Source organism: Aedes aegypti, chromosome 2 (assembly GCF_002204515.2).
Source record: "Aedes aegypti strain LVP_AGWG chromosome 2, AaegL5.0 Primary Assembly, whole genome shotgun sequence".
In the NCBI taxonomy this organism is placed as follows: Eukaryota; Metazoa; Arthropoda; class Insecta; order Diptera; family Culicidae; genus Aedes; species Aedes aegypti.
The window spans coordinates 183,036,124-183,044,284 of NC_035108.1; positions in this window are offsets into that span (position 1 = coordinate 183,036,124).

Sequence of the window (8,161 nt, forward strand, 5' to 3'; positions counted from 1 at the left end):
GTGGAAGTGCTCATAAGAACACTAAGCTGAGAAGCAGGCTCTGTCCCAGTTGGGACATAACGCCAGAAAGAAGAAGAAGCTAATGTTCACATTGAGAAACATTTTAATAACGTTTGATTAGCTTTCATGTAGCATTTTGCTATTTTCGGCAAAGTTGTTGGACGAATTCTAAAGTATACTTCAGTCTAGTTGTTATTATGGTTTCAGTAAAATTGAGAGTAAAGATTGTATTAAAGTCAAGTCTAGTACTGTAGACATCCCTACAGTTGAGGTCGAAATACGCGTATCTTTAGTGTTTAAAACATTTTTTATCATTATGGTTCTAACTTTCAAGAAGAATAACCGTTGAATATCCTACCACAAATAGGCTATTCTTGAAGGTTACATATACCCCGGATTAACCTTAGCTGTGTTGTTATATTCACCAAAATGGATTTGATGAGTGAATTTGATGCATGGCGCCGACAATTTTTGTTGCATAGAATTCATCGAATGTAGCGCGTTTAGGGCCCATTCACAAATTTCATAACGCTGAAGGGGGTGGGTGGGTGTCTTCGTGCTGTTACTGCTCATACAAAATTTATAAAATGTTCATACAAAAAGCGTTACGAGGGGGTAGGTGGGTGTCGAAAATGGCCATTTTTGGCGTTATGAAATTTGTGAATAAACCCTTATTGCACCATGGCCAGATGCATTTCTCGTGTGCATGCACGAAAAAAAATAAATTTGAAAAGAAATTGTCACCGGATAACTAAAGTTTATGAATTTATGACTATTTTCTATTTTTTTTCATATATTCTGGGTTTCTTCCAGAAGTTCATCTATAATAGTCAGTGTTTGGATTTCGATCAGAATTAGCCGATCGAACCACATTCGGAGAGTGTTACAGTTCGCGAACCATAACAGTTCGTGGCACATCGCATTCGGAGAGCCCTATGAATGTTAGCATTCACTCTCTCGTTTGGTACGTGGCACGAGAGCGTTCGCGAGCAGCAACTCTCACAGACTGCAACAGTATCGAGTCATTCAGGTGATTTCTGTTTTGCTTAAAATTGGTAATATCTTTCATATTTACTGATAATGCAGCCTTTAACAATCGAATTATAATCTATTGGACCATTGAACACCCCTTGGGTTGCAAACATAGCACAGAAAACAAAATTCGCCTCTTGATCAGAATGAGAGTTGTTCAGCGAATGTTACAAGTGTTGACACACAGTGATCGGCACCAAACAATGGGTGGTGTGTGTCTGTCTTGTTTGCGTTCATGACTCATTATCTTCCACGAACGATAAGTGTCATGCGTGTGGTATGAATGTAGGCGGATAAATGGGCTGAAATTATGGCTCGTGTGTCAATGATCGTTAAATTTTCCAAAGCCTGATAATTGTAAATTGAACCACTTTATAATTCTTCAAGAAATTCCACAGCTTTCTGATATTCTTCTGAAAATCCTTCTGGGATTCTTCAAAAAATCTCACTGAGATTCTTCCTGGAATCTCTCATCAATTCTTTCGTAAATTTCTCTGATATTATCCCAATAACCTTTCTGAAGTTCTTCCGGTAATTTTCATTGAATACTTCAAACGAAATCTTTCTGATATTAATCAGGAAATCCCTCTGTAGTTATTTCATGAACCTATCTCGAAATGTTTTGTCCAAAAGTCATCTTTGATTATTCCAGAAACGCTGGGATTCTTCTTGCAATTTCTTTATGATAATACAGAAAACCTTTCAGAGAATATCCATTTCGAGAATCCCTGTTGGATTCTTCGAAAACCCCTTCTGGGATTCTTCCAAAAATCTCTCGGAAATTTCTCTTAGTTTCTTTCGGGAATCCTCCTGAAACTATTATAATTGTATCTCTGATTCTCCGAGAACAGCTTTCCCGGGAAGCTCACAAGATTGATCAGAGCAACGATGGACGGCGTGCAAAACTGCGTGAAGATCTCGGGCGAACACTCCAGTTCGTTCGAGTCTCGGCGGGGACTACGACAGGGTGATAGACTTTCGTGCCTGTTGTTCAATATTGCACTTGAAGGTGTTATGCGGAGAGCCGGACTTAACAGCCGAGGCACGATTTTCACGAGATCCGGACAATTTGTTTGCTTCGCGGACGACATGGATATTATTGGGAGAAAATTTGAAACGGTGGCAGATTTGTTCACCCACCTAAAACGCGAAGCAACAAGAGCCGGGCTAATGGTGAATGCATCGAACACAAAGTACATGCTGGTTGGCGGAACTGAGCGCGACAGGACCCGCCTAGGAAGCAGTGTTACGATAGACGGAAATACCTTCGAGGTGGTGGACGAGTTCGTCTACCTCGGATCCTTGTTGACGGCTGACAACAATGTTAGTCGGGAAATACGAAGGCGCATCATCAGCGGAAGTCGTGCCTACTATGGGCTCCAGAAGAAACTGCGGTCAAGAAAGATTCACCCCCGCACTAAATGCACGATGTACAAAACGCTCATAAGACCGGTAGTCCTCTATGGGCATGATGCGTGGACTATGCTCGAGGAGGACTTGCAAGCTCTTGGGGTTTTCGAACGTCGGGTGCTAAGGACGATCTTCGGCGGCGTACAGGAGAATGGCGTGTGGCGGCGAAGGATGAACCACGAGCGCGCTCAACTCTATGGCGAACCCAGTATCGTGAAGGTAGCTAAAGCTGGAAGGATACGCTGGGCAGGGCATGTTGCAAGAATGCCGGACAACAACCCTGTAAAGATGGTGTTCGCTACGAATCCGGTCGGAACAAGAAGGCGTGGAGCGCAGCGAGCTAGGTGGATTGACCAGGTGCACCAGGACTTGGAGAGCGTGGGTCACAGTCGAGGATGGAGAGAAGCGGCCATGAACCGAGTGAATTGGCGAATTATTGTTGGCGAGGCTTTATCAAGATAATTGATGTATAGCCAAATAAGTAAGTAAGTAATCTCTGATTCTTCCGAAAATCTTCCTGGGACTTTCTCTTGGATTATCCCGAAAAAACCTCTTGGATTTATATGAAAATTCTTCCGCGTTTCTTCCGTAAAATTTTTCCTGGATTTCTGCGGAAAATGTTTCAATGATTGCTTTCCAGAGGGATGGAGTTCTTTAAAAAAAAACTGGGATTCTTCGGAATATCCTTTGAAGATTTTTCCAGAAATCTCGCTTAATTTATGATCTCGCCCTAAAAGTCATTGGTAATCGAGTGTGTTGCTCGTTGGTTTTAAGCAAATTCAAGAACCAAGATAAAAACTAGTACCACTGTGAAATAGAGGAGGATTTCCTCTTCAAAGTAGCATTGTTAAATAAAATGTAAATCCATTCGTTTGCTCAGTAACAACAAATCACACACTTGGTAATGGCTTTTATGGCAAGATCACAAATTGTGCGAGACATTTTTCGGGGTTTCTTACAAAAATCTCTCAAGATTTATTGTGGAAGTCCAGCTGAAATTATTATATTAAACCCTCTGAAATTTATCTAGAAATCCATCAATCGTTTTTTCGTGAATTCCCTGGAATTAGATTCTCTCAGGATTGAACCGATTCTTCTGGAATTTTCCCTGAAATTCATCTGAAACTATAGAAAAAAACTTTTTGACTGTCAGATTCTTCTTCTTCTTTCTGGCATTACGTCCCCACTGGGACAAAGCCTGCTTCTCAGCTTAGTGTTCTTATGAGCACTTCCACAGTTATTAACTGAGAGCTTACTATGCCAATGACCATTTTTGCATGCGTATATCGTGTGGCAGGTACGAAGATACTCTATGCCCTGGGAAGTCGAGAAAATTTCCAACCCGAAAAGATCCTCGACTGGTGGGATTCGAACCCACGACCTTCAGCTTGGTCTTGCTCAATAGCTGCGCGTTTACCGCTACGGCTATCTGGGCCCCCAGACTGTCAGATTATTCCGTTCAAATTCTTGGAATTCTTTTGGAAATCCCTATGAAATATTTCCGGAAATCCTGTTGAAATACTCCGAATCTATTTTTATGGAAATACATCCGAAGTTTTCAAGAATTTTCTCAGAAATTCTACCAAAACCCCTCAGAAATTGTTTGGAAATCTTCCTGGTCTTTTTTAAGAAATTTTAATTCAATTCTAATGGAAATCCTGCTTGTTCCAGAAATCTTTTTGGGAAAATTTTGAATATCCGTTTGGAATTCTGATATTCTGATATAATTTCTCTATGATTCTTCGGGGAATTTTCTTGTTTTTTTGTGATTATTAGTTAATTTCTTTGGAAATTTCCTGATATTCTTGGTGGAATCTTCAGAAAATCCATCTTGAATTCAAATGGAAATCCTGCCCTCTGGGACTTTTAAAAAATACCATGGAAATCTTTCTTACACTCATATAAAAGTTACTCATTTCATAAATTCTGGAAATTCTGTTCGAAATTCTTCCGTATACTGGAGTTCTTCTGGTCATCGCTTTGGAATTATTCCGGCAAATTCTTTCAAAAACCCTGAGAAAATCTTACAGGGATTCTTCCGAAATAATTTCCCGGAAATCCTTCTACAATCCAAAAAAATATCCCAGAAGGATTTTCAGAAGCATTCTAGAATGATATTCGGAGGAGTCCTCGAATTATAGTCTGAAGAATCCTAATGGTATTTCCGGAAGAATACCAGACAATTCACGGTAGAATCCAAGGAAAACCTCCAAAATAATTTCCGATACAATCCTTCAAAGATATACAGGAAGCATTCCTATTTCGGAAAAGCCCAGAAGTATTTTAAGGATTTAAGGGAACTTCAGTAGAACTTCAAAAGGATTTTCGTTAGCATCCAGAGCCATTCTTCCATACCTTCAACCGCCTCGTCATCATGGCTGATCAACGCGATGGTACTATTGGTATTTCTGGACAGCAGAGTTTCACCAAAGGCATCTACTGGACATGCAATTGGAGAAACTCAGGAAGCCGGAAATGATTTACCAAGCACAATCGTGTGTGTCAACTAAAAATCCAGGCTATGGTAAAGGTAAAAATTACCTTAAAAACCAGCGAAAGAAGCATAACCGCAAGGTAGCTTCTTCTGGCAATAAACTTGTCTCTGTTGCAGAGCCAAATAATATTCGACCTTCTATGCGTTTACAAGTAAGACTTAAAAAAGGCTTGTTTGATAACGCATTGAAGGACGAACTGTTAAGGGACTTGAACGTCCTTCTTTACCAGACGCCGCCAAACTCATTTATACCTTCATTTTATGGCTTTGTTCTCAGGTTTGGCAGAATCTGGTTTTCACCTGAAAACCAGGAAAGCCATGACTGGTTGGAGCAAAAGTTGATGGTTATCAATGAGAAAGCGGCCGATGAGTTTAAATTCATTGTAGAACCCTTTGATCTTCACCAAAATAGCGTTTGTTTGGGTATTCCTTGAAATGCTAACGAAGATTTGAGTCAAAATGATATTTTGAACAGATTGTGTTTTCAAAACCCTTCCATGCAGGTGGATTCCTGGAGGGTTAACAAAATCAATCCAACAGAGAAGGGTAACCGTCTGCTTTACTGCAGCATAAGGGACAACTCTCTCAAACTTCTGAAGCAACAAAATTTTATGTTAAACTATGGTTTCCAGAAAATATTTGTTCGCTCTTCATCGAAGAAATAAGCTCATAAGCATGCAAGAGCATTAAGAAATGTTCTCTTACTCAACGTCTTTTTATACAATCCACTAGTATTAGATGGGTTTTTATGACGGATGTTGAGATTTTATTATGTGCATCTGCTTTCAGTATCCCTTTTAGAGGTGCTGAAAAAGTGATTCGCATGAGCATCCCATGCGGGGTGCTTGTGTGAAATATATCCTCTCTTACCTTCTGTTCTCCTAACTTAAAATCTATCTCTTATTCTTCATTCTTAATTTCCTCTCGGGTAAGTGATGATTGGCAATGAAGTGCGAGGCACAAATCTCCCAGTTGTAGGGGAACGTGCCGCCTGAGCCGTAGATCTGATACCTGATACCTGATAGCATCCAGAGCCATTCTCGTAAGAATCCCAGGAGTTTGACGTTTTGTTGCTTTCAAACCAATTTTAGTTTAAGGTGCAGATGAATCGAAGCCAAACCTTAAATTTTCAAGAGCACAAATCTGAAGAACCATACACCCGTTTGAGCTGAAAACATAATCGATTGGTCACCACCAGCGACTAACCAATCGATAAAGTTTTCAGTTTAAATGGATATTTGGTTCTCCAGATTCGTGCTCTTGATAATTTGAGGTTTGGCTTCGATTTATCTTCACCTTAAAGCTGACGATAATTTTCAAATTGCTGACACTGCGTAACACGATTTTGTATCAATCACAAAAATACCGTTATTTACTTAAATAAGGGTTGCTGAATCCATTGCCGTTTTCATAAATATCATAGCATGTCTAGTTTTGAGAAATTGGCTGTTGAAAATGTAAAATTTTATTATTTCAGTCAACTTGCATGCAAGTTACCAGCTTGTATGGCAGTTTATTCGATTAATTTGCCACAGAATTCAATCTTCATGTGTATCTCAACAGAATTTATGATGCTTGAAACGTATATTTTGATTATTTGGAAATGTATTGTATTTTGCCATATGAGAGAAACGAAGAATTTTGTATGAAGACAATGTTGAAGAAATCGATTTAATCTCGATTTTATCAATCAATATCAACCACATCATTATCAACGACGGATCAAATGTTTACCTTGCGACAAATCCTTGATAAGTTCCGGGAATACAACTTGCAGACACATCATCTGTTCATTGATTTCAAGGCGGCGTACGATTCAGTAAAGAGAAATGAGTTATGGCAGATAATGGTAGAACACGGTTTTCCGGCGAAACTGATTAGAGTGATTCGTGCAACGTTGGATGGATCGAAATCAAGTGTGCGGGTTGCGGATGAGACTTCAACCTCCTTCGTAACCTTAGATGGATTGAAGCAAGGAGATGCGCTTTCGAATCTTTTGTTCAACATTGCTCTCGAAGGAGCTATAAGGAGAGCGGGCGTGCAAAGAAGTGGTACCATCGTCACCCGGTCGCATATGCTCCTGGGTTTTGCGGACGATATCGATATAATTGGAATTGATCGTCGAGCCGTAGAAGAGGCATTCGTGCCTTTTCAAAGGGAGACAGCGAGGATTGGACTTACCGTCAACACCAGCAAAACTAAGTACATGATCGCTGGTAGACAGCGTGGTTCCAATCGTGACGTTGGTAGTGAAGTGGTGCTAGGTGGTGAGAAATTTGAAGTAGTGGAAGAATTTGTGTACCTTGGTACTTTAGTGACTTGCGATAATGATGTTACCCGCGAGGTGAAAAGGCGTCTTGCAGCTGCGAATAGGGCTTTTTACGGGCTCCGTAACCAGCTTCAGTCCCGTAGCCTGCAGACGAAAACAAAATTCGCGCTATATAAGACTCTTATCCTTCCGGCTGCCCTATACGGCCATGAATCCTGGACGTTAAAAGAGGTCGACCGGAAAGCGTTTGGAGTTTTTGAGCGTAAAGTGCTGCGAACAATACTCGGCGGTAAACAAGAAAATGGCATCTGGCGGCGTCGCATGAATCATGAGTTGTACCAAGTATATAAAGAAGTGGATATTATCAAGCTCATAAAACACGGCAGGCTGCGTTGGGCTGGTCACGTGGTACGAATGCCGGAAGAACGACAAGCAAAAATAATATTCAGTAGAGAACCCGGACGAGGCCGTCGGCTTCGTGGTAGGCCGCGCACACGTTGGCTTTTTGCAGTTGAAGAGGACTTAAGGGCACTTAACGTTCAGGGCGACTGGAAGCGATTGGCTCAGGACCGAGCCCAGTGGAGAAGAATTATCCATTCGGCGTAGATTCAACGTAGCGGATTGTAGCCCATCAAGTATCAAGTAAGTATCAACCACATCAGATCAAAAATGAAAGTTAAAGTCCTATTCTGCATGGTTGGTGGAGTAGATCGCAAAAAAAGTTTGATAAATCATACCTTAAATTTCATGTAAACATCAATGAAACCAGTGTTTCATCCAACTTTGGTGATCTATTGCTCAAAATTGTGAGGTGCTAGAACATTTCTGAAAACGGCATCAGGTTTAGCGACCCCAAATAGTGGGCTTCGTAGCCGTGCGGTTAGTGTGCCGCATCGTGCTAAGGAGTGTGGGTTCGATTCCCGTCTCAGGACGTAAAACTTTTCGAGAGGAATGTT